The 15220-nt window shown below is 43.1% G+C and overlaps 1 long non-coding RNA gene across 1 annotated transcript; it reads left to right on the top strand.

The window, feature by feature from the left end:
• The first annotated feature begins 11133 nt into the window (after positions 1–11133).
• Positions 11134–13565, top strand: LOC106040460 (uncharacterized). The gene is made up of 3 exons (XR_001209900.3): positions 11134–11385; positions 12457–12538; positions 13431–13565. It is a non-coding gene; the product is annotated as an uncharacterized lncRNA (long non-coding RNA).
• Positions 13566–15220: the final 1655 nt, after the last annotated feature.

Below are 15220 nucleotides of genomic sequence, written 5' to 3'. Positions count from 1 at the left end.
TTTGAAATTAACTCACTCACTAAAGCTGGTTTCCCTATAAATTTTACTGAAGTGGGTGATTAAGATCTCTTCTCTACAAATAATGTGTCATGCAATACAGCTGTAATGAGACTACAGTCTGATTATTTAAATGGATGAATATTTTTATTAACTGCAAAATCACTTTTGGCATGCTCTGTATTTACTACTTAATGAGACTTTGAAATCACAATAGCGGTTTCACACATGGTTAGGGAGGTTAACTGCAAATGCTGGTTACTTCTGCCCTCAAAGTTGAGTCTGGCCTTCACGTTTCTCTAGGGCATCCATTTCATATAAAGAACAAGCTTCATCAAGAGCCTGAAGTCGGAGGTAGATTATACATACTTCATATTTTCATGTCCTGCACAGGGCAGCTGCAGGGTTAGTGGGCACTAGTGGATTTCTGAAGTCCTTTAAGAACCAAAAAGCCCACCTCGAGTGGCAGCCATCCACCTACATCTGCAGATGGGTGACAGAAAAAAAAAAGGAATATAACGAATCAAGAAATAAAATAAAGAGTATGAGGAAATGATAAAGAATACGTGAAGTGAAATGCTTCAGTATATGTACATTCTGTATGCTGAAGTCAATGAAAAATGAGATTCTAAAACAAAGGTCTTCCCTAGCCAGCATGAGGCAGAAGCAGAGCATTCATGAGAAGCCCCTAGCCCTCAAAGTCACTCTCACCAATGCACAGGCTTCAGCCTCATGGCAAGCAAGGAGAAATGGGCTAGAGGAATCCAGAATGACACCCCGAGGAAACCCTATGAAGAACAGCCCTGTTGTACTCCTTGGGAGGTATACACGAGAAATGGTGCAGCTGTGGGATTCAGATTCCTTCGGGGCTTTTGAAAATCAGGAGGTTTTAGACATAATCAGTGGTAGTTCCAGTAAGAGCCACATTGTTTCTATATTTCTCTAGCAGAAATTCGAAATAAAAACACATGGTAGGTGCCGGGCCTTCTCCAAAAGACTGATACTGCTTTAAGTTATCCTGAATCTATTTGTGCCATCTTCTCCTTTCTCTGAGGCCTGGTAAAATACTTCTTCAATTATCTACTACTCCAAACTGTTACAAAGGACTCCTGGGATGAGCACCTCTGCAGTCTAGGATATGAACAAAGGTTGCTTATTTGAGTAGAGCCAGAAGTCCCTACAGAGGTGAATCATTTGGTGGCACTAGTGGTGAATCATTTGGAGGTGAATCATTTGGTGGCACGAGTTTGAACCTCCCTGCAGCACAGCTCTGTCATTACTGCTCTGAGCTAGTTATGCCACTTTCGGTGTCGGGCCTGCTGTGGCTCTGGTTAGACGGTACTTCCCTACACAACCTGCTGTCGCACCAAGTGTATACGCCCAGAAGAACTTTCATGGTTTGTCTCCACACTGTGGTACCGTAGAGGTTAGCAGGCGATTGTGGTTGTGCATGGTCTACTTTAGAGAATAGTCAATGAGAAGGAAAATCTGACAGCATAAGAGGGCTGGATTAAGAATCAGATTTTTGCTGTGCATTCATGTAACGATACCAGTGGACCGTAAAGACAGCTGTGAAGAAGTATGATGATCCCTATTGATCCCAATGGATGGGTCTTACAGTGGTGGTGTCTGCTGTCCTTTAGAGAGGGAGGTGAACAGGGGAGTGGAGCAGGAGGGGCCTTCCTAGAAGATCATTGTAAGTTTTGATGACTGATCGGAGGAGGAGAGTGAAGTCTTTACACTGGCACCTTTTCCTTGACTTTGACCTTACACAGAACCAGCAGCCCACCAGAAACCCTACTCAGAAAGGAATTTTCCCACACTTCCATGTTTTTTGTTTTGTGCAGGTGTCTTTTTCTCCTCCCACATTTTCCATCTTAGTGCATGAGAGGGGAAAGATGAGCTGCACCTGAGAGAGCTGGACTCTGCAATAGGAAGCTGAAAGGGCTAGCTGTGGGGTTTTGGAGGCTAAAATGTCCTACATAACACAGGGCTGGGGTGAGGGAGAAAAGAAGTCAATAAGCTTCTGACCCTGCCAGGTAACAAGCCAGCAGGCTCTCAATAAAGATAAACCATGTTCATTTCCTGAGTCTTAACTGGTCCAGAGTACAAACATACTGACATGAAGCTGTCTGTGTAGAGACAAACAAAGAGATGATGCTTGAGGTTTTGAGTGCAGAGATTTCATGAGGACTTTTTCCTGTAGCAGAAATAGCATCAATAAAACTTTTAAACTAAGGATTTAAAACATAAATAAATAAAAGACCACCCAGTTAAGCACTTGAAATCATCAATAGAAGCTTTCGTTTGGGAACTGCTCCTTTTACCCTTTCTTTTAATTTCAGATTATTTAAAGGGCCAACACTTTCTTCACTTGGCAACGCTTGAGATGGTGTTAAAGGTAAGAGCTTTTGTCAGGAGACAAGAGAGAGTGGGCACGGGGAAGAGAAAGGAGAGAAAATCTTAGAGATTAACTGGGAGGAGTTGTTGTTTTTCTTCAGCTGGAGTCTGATCAGGCTTTCCTGAATACAAATTAGAATAAGTCAAATAAAAGCAAGGGCTAATAAATGCAGCCTCTGTTGCTGGTGCTAGCTCTCTACTAAAGAATGGCAGATACATGCGTAGCCTTATCAGTCACAGATGTATGCAAGCAGCAGGATGTTTGGAGTTTTTCTTTCAGTTGCATATTTGGCCATAGGCTTAGAATAAAATTGCAAAGAATGCAGGCTTAGCCAGCTACGCCAGACTCTCATTGTAGAGAAGTTATAAACACCCAGACAAGAAAAGAGAAGAAAGAAGACAGGGAAGGAAAAAAAAGGTGATATTCAGGAAAGACACAGTGGATGTGGCCTAGTCAGGTTTCTCCCTGGCTGTATGAGTGGGTGACACCTGTGGGGTCCTGAAGGCACAGGGATGTCACCATGGGTCCCACAACCCTCGACATGAGAATGTGGTAGCCATCAGAGTAAAGCTCCCTCCTCTCAGTCCGTATGCTCTCCTATCACTGATATTTATATATTCCGATATATTCACTGATATTTCCGGCTCTGCAGGGGTGCTGGTTGACAGCGGGCTCAATATGAGTCAGCAGTGTGCCCAGCAGCCAGGAGGGCAAACTGCAGTCTGGGGCCCATTAAAAACAGCACAGCCAGCTGATCAAAAGGGGTGATTCTCCCACTACATTTAGCATTGGTGTGGCCTCCCCTTGAATATTGTGTGCAGTTCTGGGCACCACAATCTGAAAAGGATGTTAAGATACTTGAAAGTGTCCAGAGGAAGGCAACAAAGCTGGAAAAAGGGCTAGAAGGCATGTCCTGTGAGGAAAGGCTGAGGACACTTGTGTTGTCTAGTCTGGAGAAAAGGAGGCGACCTCATTGCTCTCTGCAACCTCCTGAGGAGGGGAAGTGCAGAGGGAGGTGCTGGTCTCTGCTCCTTGGTCACCAATGACAGAATGCAAGGGAACGGGACAAAGCTCCACCAGGGGAGGCTCAGACTGGACATTAGGAAAAACTTCTTTACCATGAGAGTGCTCAAACACTGCAACAGGCTTCCGCACAAGGTGGCTGACGCTCCGTGCCTGTTAGTGTTCAAGTGGCATTTGGATAATGCCCTCATTAATATGCTTTAACTTTTGGTTAGCCCTGAAGTGGTCACGCAGTTGGACTTGATGATCTTTGTAGGTCCGGTCCTATCCTATCCTATCCTATCCTATCCTATCCTATCCTATCCTATCCTATCCTATCCTATCCTATCCTATCCTATCCTATCCTATCCTATCCTATCCTATCCTATCCTATTCCAAACATTTGCTGTCCCCCAAATGCAAGCAGGCCAAGCCACCCATGCTTTCATTATTAGACACAGCATGCAGCACATAAAATTTTGTTCATTAACTCCCAATTTCCTCTTTGTCTTATTTACAAAACACTGCCTTTGGGTGATAGCAATGAAAATCTTGGGCTTTGCTAATCTGTTTTTTTTCTCTTTAACCTTTCCTTTCCTTAAGTGAATAATTTTAGATGATGGCTTGAATCTGCCTTTTTTTTTTTTTTGAGGCTACATTTCCCCATCATAACCGATCAGTGCCATCTTGCCCTCATCCTGTACCATGAGCAGCCACTTGCCACGTTCTGTGATACAGGTTAGACTATAAGTTCAACAAAAGCCTTGACTGCAACAGGCATCTTTCTTTTGTCTTCCTTATGAAATTAGTAAATGCCATTTTTCATTGGTTTAACTTTAAAAAGATTTAGAGGATAGGAATGTAATAAAACCTCATCAGCTTGGTTTTAGGAAAATAGCTCTTGTCAAATAAACCTGAATTACTTCTAAAATGATATTACAACTTTGATTAAGTGTGTCATAGCTCCACAGTTATCTTAGACTTTCATACAGCTGTTGAATTAATACAACATTATACTGATCAAAAAGTTGCCACTAAATAACAAATGAAATAACGTAGAAAGCTAACACTATTTGTGGAAAACATCATTACCAATAGAGTACCGTCAGTGACTGTGGGAAATTTGTCACTACGGCTGTTTTCAAAAGTGATCAAGGAGTAAATTCCAGGGACAAGGACTGAAAAAGTGGCAAACATTAATGGAAAACAAGGCAGACAAAACCCTCTAGATTGCAATCTGAAGCTCTCCAAAGAAATTGGCATAGCCAAATGATGTTCTTCCTTTACAGAAAGACGAAGGGAAGTCTAGACCTATCAAATAGGGGAAAAAATGAAAGAAGGTAAGGAGACAGTAGACATCATAAGTATTCCATACCGAAACTATAGCAACAAAAAACAGGTTAATGCATTAGCTAGTGGAGGGTTGATTATAAAACTGATTAAGTACTATAGGTATTAGTGATTTAAGACTGAAATACTACGTGTGGTTTGGGGCCCATTTTTATAACAGGGTACTGACAAGTTGGAGAAGATAAAGAAACTAAACTTTTGGAGAACTGGAGTGACAAAGAGCCTTGTCTCTCTCAGCTTACTGAAAATTAGGACCAAAGAATCATAGAATTACAGAATACCTCAAGTTGGAAGGGACCCACAAGGATCATTGAGTACAACTCCTGGCTCCACACAGGACCATCCAAAAATCAGACCGTGTGTCTGAGAGCTTTGTCCAAATGAACTCCAGCAGGGCTGGTGCTGTGACCCAGTGCCCTGGGGAGCCTGTCCCAGTGCCTGACCACCCTCTGGGTGCAGAACCTTTCCCTAACACCCAGCCTGACCCTCCCCTGTCCCAGCCCCATGCCGTTCCCTCGGGTCCTGTCGCTGTCCCCAGAGAGCAGAGCTCAGCACCTGCCCCTCCGCTCCCCTCGTGAGGGAGCTGCAGGCCGCCATGAGGCCTCCCCTCAGCCTGCTCTGCTCTGGGCTGAACAAACCAAGGGACCTCAGCCGCTCCTCATACGTCTTCACCTCTAGACCCTTCACCATCTTCATAGCCCTCCTTTGGACACTCACTAATAGTTTCGTGTCCTTCTTCTACTGTGGCTCCCAGAACTGCACACAGCACTTGAGGTGAGGCCGCCCAGCGCAGAGCAGAGCAGGACAATCCCTTCCCTCACCCGCTGGCAGTGCTGGGCCTGATGCACCCCAGGGTGCAGTTGACCCTCCTGGCTGCCAGGGCACACTGCTGGCTCATGGCCAACTTGCTGGCGACCAGCACCCCCAGGTCCCTTTCCACGGGACTGCTTTCCAGCCTCTTGTATCTTCTACATATATTCCGCATTGCCCTGTCCCAGGTGCAGAATCCAGCACTTGTTCATATTAAACGTCATATTGATGGTGACTGCCCAGTCCATAACCAGAGTGGACTTCCACCTTCAGAGGAAGAAACTACTGAATAGTAACATGGGTTTTAGTTCTAGCAGTGAAAAGCCTATCTAGAACAGTGGTGAAAGAAAGCAAATGAAGGAAGAGAAAGAGAGGGAGGGAGGTAAGGGAGGAAAACAGGGATGAAGGGAGGGATGCAGGCTGGGATGTAGATCAAACGCAAACTATGTTTGAACAAGCAGGTGCTTAACCACTGAAACTACCAGCTGAAAACATTTACTCTTCGTTGTTTAGACTTTCTGTATTAAGTCTAATGCTTTCTCAAACATGCCTTTTAGCTGAGAACATACTGTATGACCATAAAGAAACTATTATCACTTCAACACAGAGTATCCTTAATTGTTTGTGACACTTGGGAAGCTACATCAAATGATGTAATGACCTCTCCTGTCCCATAAGGTATTTGAAAATAGCTGGTAGTTCTGAGATCAATGGTTTAAGTTATACTTGTCCAAAACCTTGCATTATTAGGCACTATTTCCTGCTAGTTAAAATTTCACCATGCAGAAGTTGAAAAAATGATGCACTATGTACTTCATGACTCCTTCCATTACAGTCACTTCATGCATGGCGAAAATGGACTGGCATTTTCTGAGTTGACATGCTAAGGTCTATTGTTTTACAGGCTAGAGCAGGAGTCTGAAACATGGCATATGTGATGGCCACAACACGTTTGATCAAACTGTACTGTTCTGAGAATAACCATTTGCATATTTTTAACATAGCAGACAGAAAAATGGATTTTCAACAGAAAACAGAATTAATCCTACTAATAATCCCATTTTTTTCTTAGTTTCATCTCAAGGACTGTTAAGCACAATGTCATCAGGCATGTACACAGCTTGGACAGTACACTCCAGCACACGCTTTTCTGCAGGAGCCTCTCCAAGACTTTGTGCCAAGTGTCCATGGCAATGTTCTGGCAGTGGGGGATGCTGCAGGGTTGGCTTCCATGAGGAGAGGGCATGGGTGCCCCATGTCAGACACATCCAATTCCAGCTGAGCTTCTTGCGTTGCAGCACAGCAAGCTGGTGGTACCTCTGGGAAAAACAGTTGCAAAAGGGGAGAGAATACTGGACAGGCAGAGGAGGGAACAAAAAGTGCGAGAAGCACACAGGAGGAAGTGCTTCACGGCAGAGCAGGTACTCCCTGCAACACCTGGCAAATCAATGACAGAGCAGATATTCCTGAAAGGGACTGCAGCTCATGGGAAACGCACAGTAGAGCACATGAAAGAGTGAGAATGAAGGAGAGGCAGAGAGAAACAGCTACATCCTGAATGCACACACCACCACCACCCCCTGCCATGCCACTTGTCACTTCACTGAAGGGGAGATGCTTGGAATGAAGTTGAGCCTGGGATCAGGGGAGGAAAGGTGTCTTCCTTAAGTGTGCATGTTCATTTCTTTTTTGTTGCTGTTTTTGCTTCCCACTAGCCAAGTCTGTCATTAAATATTCATTTTAGTTTCCAATAAATTAAGTTGAATTCTCCAGAGTCAAATCTGTTTTTCCTGCAATAGAAATTGGTGAGGATCTCCCCGGCTTTATTTTGACCTATGAGCTTTCTCACCCATTTTTCTTATTTTCTCCCCTGGGAGAAAATTCTTCCCTTTTCTTTTTCTCTGCTGGGAGGGGGGCAGGTTGAGCAGCAGGGTGGGACTTTGGCTGCTAGCCGGAGCCAGCTCACCCCACACATTTTGACCAGTATGGTATCAAGTGTCAGAAAAGAAAGCAAGGGAAGCTGCACTCTAACAGCTCCCTCTGCATGTAGCTGAGCCACGTGGAGGACAAGGAGAGAGCCACCCAAACTGAATGTTTGGCTGACATCAAAAACTTGCTAATCTCCTCAGAACAGTTGCAGAAATACTTTGGTGTGGACTCTTGGTGAAACAGATCCACACACAGGTCATCCCAACTCTGCAGCCTCCTCTGAAACACCAGCCACCCCAAAAGACCTCCTGGGCAGTGACCCTGAGGAGCAACTCTGCATGTTTGGAGGGAAGCAAGGCAAGGTCAAACCGCATCCTTTTCCTCCTTGTTCATTCCTGACAAGTGTAGCAGAATGTGCCATGTATGGTTTCTTTCTCAGCACGCAGCTAAGGGGACGTGGGCTAAGTCTTCACTCACACACTGAATTCTTAGAACACGCTGCCACACTGCTGGTCCAGGCCAAGAAATACTCCCCCACATCATTCTTGGCCCCTGTTCAGGCATTAGCATACCACTCCGAAGAGGCAGACTGCATATTTTGGCAGATAAGAGTGCTTAATGGTATGGACATAGCCTGTTTCATGCCAGTCAATCTCTGTGTCGGTGACTGGCCCTGGGTGCTGTTTGCTAGCAATGACACACCCACGTTGTCTTCAGGTGAACATGCAGGTATTCGCATTTATAGAGTTAATAAAGATAGCTACACCCTCATCTGGCATTAACCAACATATTTAGCTGAAGATAACGTTGCTTTAGACCTGTTTATTTTGGACTCTGGTGGAAATACTCTACCCCCTTCAAAGATCCAGTCCCATAAATCAGTGCCAATGTTGTAGCACTAATTGTTAATTTTAAAGTTAGAAGGCTAATAGAAAACCTTCATGCTTTGTTTTTTTTGAATAAGTATCATAATTTTAGTCTGTTCCCTAATTTTTTTAGTCTTGACCAAAATATTGAAGTGCCTAGGTAGGGCAGTATAGCCCATGGGGAATGCCCTGGGAGTCTGGCCTTCAGAGGTGTGCTCCAAGAAGTTCCTGTCACTCCCTAAAAGCCCTTCCAGAAGGTTTTCACTCTGTTGTAAGGTAGCATTGAAGGGGCAATCATTAACCCTCAGTCAAATAAGGCAAATAATTTCTTGGAACTAACCTTATCTCTGAAATTGTAATGTTCTTGCACAAAAAATATTTTCCATTTTCTAAGAACCACATGCTGTTTCTTATTGTTAACCTCAATGAGTCATTTAATTATCAACTTAAAAGCTGTTGCTTTACTTTCAAAGTAAAAATTTGATTTATTATAATTATGCTGAGTGAAAATTAATGCCTATATTTGTGGTATATAATTTTACATGTTGACTTGCAATGCCTTGAGACCTTGAGGAAGACCATATGTGCTTGCATAAAGAGGCACTCCTGGCACGGGTACAATTTAAACAAACGGTGCATGCAAATAAGTAATTGTAAGTAATCAAAAGAGAGTTCTCCGCTAATAAGAGCTAATATTTATTATTATTGTTCCTATCACTGCTCCTGGAGCCAGAAATTACAAAACTGGATTTCCTGATTTGACTTACTCGTGAATAAATAAAAAGAACCCAAAGATCATTTTTTTTTCTTTTCCTTTTTTTTTTTTTTCTAAATGAATAAATTCAAGTTTGTTCCCATCTCCCATATTTCTTCTCCCAACTGAGCAGCTTAGTGTACTACCAGTGGAATGCAACAGATTGTGAAGGAGTCAAGGAGACATTTGAAAATAGATTTGTTCAGCCATACCCTGCAAACAGCACATCTGTTATTGACAGAGTGAAAATAGAGCCTGCAAGGAGTTAGTGCTAAATATAATTCAGCCTCAGGAACAGCATTCTTGCCTAGATTTTATTTTATTTTATTTATTTATTTATTTTGCTTAGGTAAAATTATCTCCACTTCAATACAGCTTCCAAAAGTGGATACAGAGGGCCTGTTTTTAAGGTCCCTAGGCAATGAAAGACACCATTCAAAATCATATATTACAAGCTCTTTCCACATCATCTTTGTGACACCTCCACAGCTGTGAAAAATCTTTGTTAGAAGAACAGAGACATTGCAAAGAGAACAGCTCAAACCGTTGGGTCATTAAGGTTATCAAGTCTCCGTGGACATGCCTTATTTTTTCACCTGGGAATGTTCCATTAGAAGAACTTGAGCCTTTTAGCACTTCTCTGATCTTTAGAGAGTCCAGCTTTCTGTGCAGCGTGGGTGTAAATAATTCTGATACAATCTGGGAATTGATGGACCCCTTCCATATGCATCCAGGAAATCTCTTGAAAGAGATACATCAGTCTTGGGAAATATCAGAACAGAATTAGGTGAGCCGTAATAGCATTAATTTGACCCCTGGGATGTAGTCCTAATTCATCTCACCTAACCTGAGCTATCTAAAAGTTTCTCTCCAGCCTTGTGTAGTTTTCTACACACCTTCTAAAACTGGTGGGGAGGATGGACCATGTCCAGATGGGATGACAGAGGCCCACAGTGGGATAGGAAATTAGCTTAGATTAGACACCAGATTCAGTACAGCTCAAGTTAGATAAAATAAATAAATAAATAAAATAAAAATAAAAGATTTGCAGCTTTTGTACACAGCTGCTTTGCAACTACTGATATTCACATTTCTCGTATTTTACAGTTACCTTTTTTCACAGACCCTCCTGTGTCCAGCAGCGCACAGAATGCACAGTGTTCTCTGAACAGGTAACTATTCAATGTATTTTGCTGATCCATTTAGAAAACATATTCATTGCACAGCCTTTATGACTGTGCACCATCCAGACACACACGGAGTTTTGTCTTGCACATTTTCATTACTGGAGCTGTTGGTATTTCTGACGGAAGAAGCCACTGCCTCATGCTTGGATGTTTAGTGACATACAGCAGCCATCGCAGTTTGTTACCAGTTGCTGATGGCAGGATGCTGCTCCCCACCGAATTTCAAGTGTCCAGTCAAAACCAAAGCCTTAACAAACATCCCTGAGAGACTTAATGCAAGCGAGCTGTTGGGAATGTCTTGTCCTCCCACAAAACCATGTATGAATGGGTAGGAACCCGCAGAGCTGTCTGTAATAGGTAGCTCTGATTCTGCAGATGAAACAGAAGACTTAAATTGCCTGCCAGGCACTTTTGAGAAGCGTCACATTTCTCCACAGCACTGGCCTAGTCAAGATCTCCAGGCCTGTTAAGAACTAGAAGGCTTTTTTATTATTAAAAAAAAAAAAAAAAAAAAAAGGATTTCTTTAGAATGTAAATGAATTGAAACTGCAGCTGGCCTTCAAAGAGAAAGCAGGGTAATTACATTGCTACAAGGCAGTAGTTGAATTACTGGTGTAAAGGAGTACTTGCACATGTAACTATCCCAAAGGTAATGTTATTATCAGGCTATATATGCTACAGTTGCTAGTGCTTCCCAGGCTTGCTGCGTTCTCCTTTTATAAAAACAGTCTGTGTTCCTGCTTTCACTGAGTTATTCACATCAGGATTTTTAGTCACTTCAGAAATGCATCACCTGCAAGGTTAAACACAAGTCTGAGGGCTAAGGGATGGAGAAAGAAGCTTTCCAGAGCACAGCTGTCCCCTTATCTTGAGATCCCAAACTCTTCTCCCCTCCCCGCAGCTGAATTTAATTCAGACATTTAAAATTGATATTGTGAGGTCTTTCCCAACCTTATCAGCCTTTGGCCTTAGCAGACAAACAGAATCAACGTTCCTGCCATCTCTCTGGTGTAGCATTTCCAGTCTTGGATGCATTACCATCAGTAAAAAAAAATACTGCATGCTTTCTTCTGTAACGCACTCACAGAGGTAATAATTCTTTCTCCTATTATTTATCAGATTTATATATATATATATTTAGGATTACAGCTATGGGAAATGCTTAAAAAAATTTACATAGACCAGGAAGTATTAGGGAAAAACGGGGTAGAATGTCAGTTTTGTTCCACCTGGTAAGCTTTTGTCCATGCATTGCAATCTCCTGAGTTTCTGCAGACTGCTGTATTTTACCTTCTGAATGACAAAATTCACAGCAAATATCAGAAAAGAGCTATAATATCTGCACAAATAAAGCAAAGTGGAGAGTGAGATACCCTCTGAGCAGATTTTAAACTTTTTCAACTGTACTTTTTAATGTCCCACGTAGTTTGACTTTCCCAATCAATAAAAATCATTCTGCTCTCCATTCTGTTTCTCCAAAAAATATCTCATGTAAGCGTTCACCATGAGCTCAAGCAGACAAAAAGTAACGACATCTCGGATAGGGTCCTTTGGGGCATGGTTTTGTGATATGAACAACGTGAATCAAAGGCTCATCACTGCTGAAAGCTTTTTTTTTTCCCTCCACTTGCCTTCTGCTTTGTTCCTTCCCCCTCTCCTCTGCCTCCCTTCCTCAGCGGCGCAGCCCTGCTCCTTCCCTTGCTGCAGCTCTGGGGCTCATCAGAGTGCAAGGTTTTGGTGGCTTGTTTCCATGTCTATAAACTGGGAGATAAGCTACTATCACGAGAATGATTTTATTCTACACTGGGCAATACTGTATCACTTACTCTATCTGTCACACCGTGCTCAATGCTGCATGTTAGGTAGGCAAATCAATCTGTCATCTTGAAATGACTCCTGCTTTATTTAATTTTCTTTTTGCTTAAATGTCACGTTGCTCTGGGTGCTTTCAGTGCATACTTCAGTGCCTGCTTCGGAGCAGGGCTCACTCCACCAGTAGGACCCTGACCCCTTCACCAGGGCAACTAAATCAGGAACAAGGCTTCCTTTGCCAAAAATATAATCAACAGGGGGAAAACCAGGCATATTCAAAGGGTGATTCAACCCACATACCGTCTGACTTGTCCTGCAAATACGGCGCTTCCTCTTTTGTCATAGCAGGAACCTGCACCAGCAATACTCCTGTAAGGCATCTACATCAAGCTCCAAAGTTCAGCAGAATGAGTCTCAGCATGTACCTGAGGTGGGTAAAGGATGTTACTGCCTTAGAAGTGAAGTGCTTGCAAGGTTGAAGACACTTTTCTAAAAGTGTGCGTTTGTCATTGTTTTATTTTTAACTTGGAGCGGCGCAGCAGAGTTGGTTAAATTCCTGCCCAAGGAAGTTTTGTGTGCACTAAGGGACATGGTTTAGTGGTGGGACTCGGTAGGACAGGCTGATGATTTCAAAGGTCTTTTCCAACTGAAATGATTCTATGATTATATAACAGCATCCCAAAGCAGGCAACCTGATTTAGCCGTGGCAATGCTCGGACTATCAATCTTATCCCTGAAGTGTTCACGTTTCGGTTTCTGAATAACTTTTTGAACAGGAATATATTTCAAATGCCTGGAATAGGAGAGCCTCAGATTGTATTAATAATGGAAGAGGATAAAGGAAGTAATCTTCACAAGATCAGAATGCTGCCTTTCAAGTGTTTTGGTGGAGCACTGATTTCAGACCAGCTCACAAAAACACCATCTAGATCCTCATATTCAAGGACTTTCTTGGGAAAGCAGAAGACCTTACACCTTGCAACACTGTTTAGATGCGTCTGCCAAGTTAGAGACGACAGAGCAGATGCAGAGATATGAATCACTAAGACCAGAGGGTATGTGGTAGGGTGACGTGCAAAGCTCCGATAGCTGCTCTTGCACTGCAGATGAACTCTGAGTCACGAGCAGGTCAAATGTTGTGTCCCCACACAACCTATGACATCTCATTGGTGGTTGGGATCGCAGACAGAATTGTGCTTCTGAGTGCAAATGCAAACTTTTTTCCCAAAACAGAAAGTCAACTGCCAACAAGTTGGGGGTTTTTGTTTTTGTTTCATTTTTCAAGCTATGAACACCAATTTGTGTATGTTTGTTTTTTAAAGACCACTGTGAGGACAAGCAGAACTGGAACTGAAAGACATAGCATCTCCCACGCTGGCCAGAGTGACCAGAAATCATCCAGGCATGCCAGTACAGAAATAGCTCCTTGTTAATCAAGCACGTGCATTTTGTGAAAGCTTCTGGGCCTAAAACAGGCCAGAAAGCATCACTGTGTGTTGCTGCTGAATACCCTGGCTACTTCCAAGGCAGGAAGAACCACGTGGAAGAGGTACTGGCCAGAACAAGAGCTGCCTGCCAATCAGCATCTAATTATGCCTAATGGAGGCCAACAATGCTTTCTCTAATTACATTTACCTAGGAGGTACCACATGTCCCTTTTTTGTCTTGGATGCAGGAAGGCAACAGGTGAAATTGTTGTTTTTCTTCGTTGCAAGGATCCTCTGTGGCTGTGCTTCCAAAAGGCTGTTGGGAAAGGGCCCAGGGGAAGAAGGCGGCTGGGGAGGGCTGGGCACCCAGGGCTAGATTTACCACAGGAGCTGAGAGTTGTTGGGATCACAAGCTGCAGGACTCCACACACAGCAGAAATTATATATTAGTTTTCAAGCTGAGCAGAAAGCTTCAAGCTGATAAGCTCTCTGCTGTGTAAGTGTTGTCTAAGAAACTGTCCTTTCTTCGAGCAATTAAAGCACCTTTGCTGGTAGGAGCGTGTGGGTAGCTGTGCTGAGCTCAGCAGTGCCTCCTTTCCAACTTCCAAAGAACTTTTTCTGAGTAGTCAAAGCGAGGCCAGTGCCACAACTACTCTCCCACAAAAATGCTCTGTTCCTGAACAGCCACTTTTAGCAGGATTTCTGCAGCTGCTGTCTAAGAGGATACAGAACCAGATAAGTAATTAGCAAGTACACCATCAGCAATTGCCTTTTTTTGATAAAACAGCCCTGGGCCATGAGGATTCTGAACTCTTATGCTCTGGAGAATGACAGCCCAAACTTACTCAAGGAAATAAGGTGATAGCTATTAAGAGTACTCAATAGTTTGTTGTTTATAGCAAAGGAGCAGAGCATGAGCAAGGAACTATTTACCTTACTGAGTGCAAGAAGCAAATGCCTAGAAAGTGAAATAGTTGGGGTTCAGTCCCTGCTCCAGGAGCTTTAAAAGAGCTCTGAGGAGGTGGGGGGGGAAGAGCAGCTTGAACTGGAGAGACATAATTCAGATCAGCCTGTAGCTCGGGCACTGGAGCAGTTCCCTTCTTAAAGACAGGCAGATCTGAGTTCAAATTTCATTCCTTTTGTGACCTAATGGCATTATGGGAACTGATATATGTGTAAGTGACAGCACTATCACTTCTCCCACCTTGTGACTCAGAACCTTTGATTTTATCAAGCCTCTTCAGAAACAAATCAGGACAAGGCTATAATCTACTTTCATGTTTTGTTTCAACAAAAATCTGTCCATGCTGGACAAACCTTTGCATGCAGTCTGGTTCTTTCACCTTACAGAGGGTAGAAGTTGAAAAACAGAGATGAAGGCAGCAAGGATGGACCAAGGCAGGGAACAGTTTCTGTAAGGGAATAATGAACAGATGAGAACTCTTCAACCTAGAAAAAGGCAAATGAGGAAGGCTACAAACAATGAATGGTGTTGAAAAGGTGATGAGGTAATGATTATTCACTGCATCGCACCACACAAAAACTACAGGGCACCCACTGAAATTATCAGGTGCCAAATTAATAGGAGAGAGCAGGTATTTCTTTGCATAGTGCATAATTATATTGTCACAGGCTGCTGTGCAGACCAAAAGTGTAGATAAACTCAAAGAGTCATTACAGAAATT

Source organism: Anser cygnoides, chromosome 1 (assembly GCF_040182565.1).
Source record: "Anser cygnoides isolate HZ-2024a breed goose chromosome 1, Taihu_goose_T2T_genome, whole genome shotgun sequence".
In the NCBI taxonomy this organism is placed as follows: domain Eukaryota; kingdom Metazoa; phylum Chordata; class Aves; order Anseriformes; family Anatidae; genus Anser; species Anser cygnoides.
This window is presented reverse-complemented; position numbering and strand designations above follow the sequence as displayed.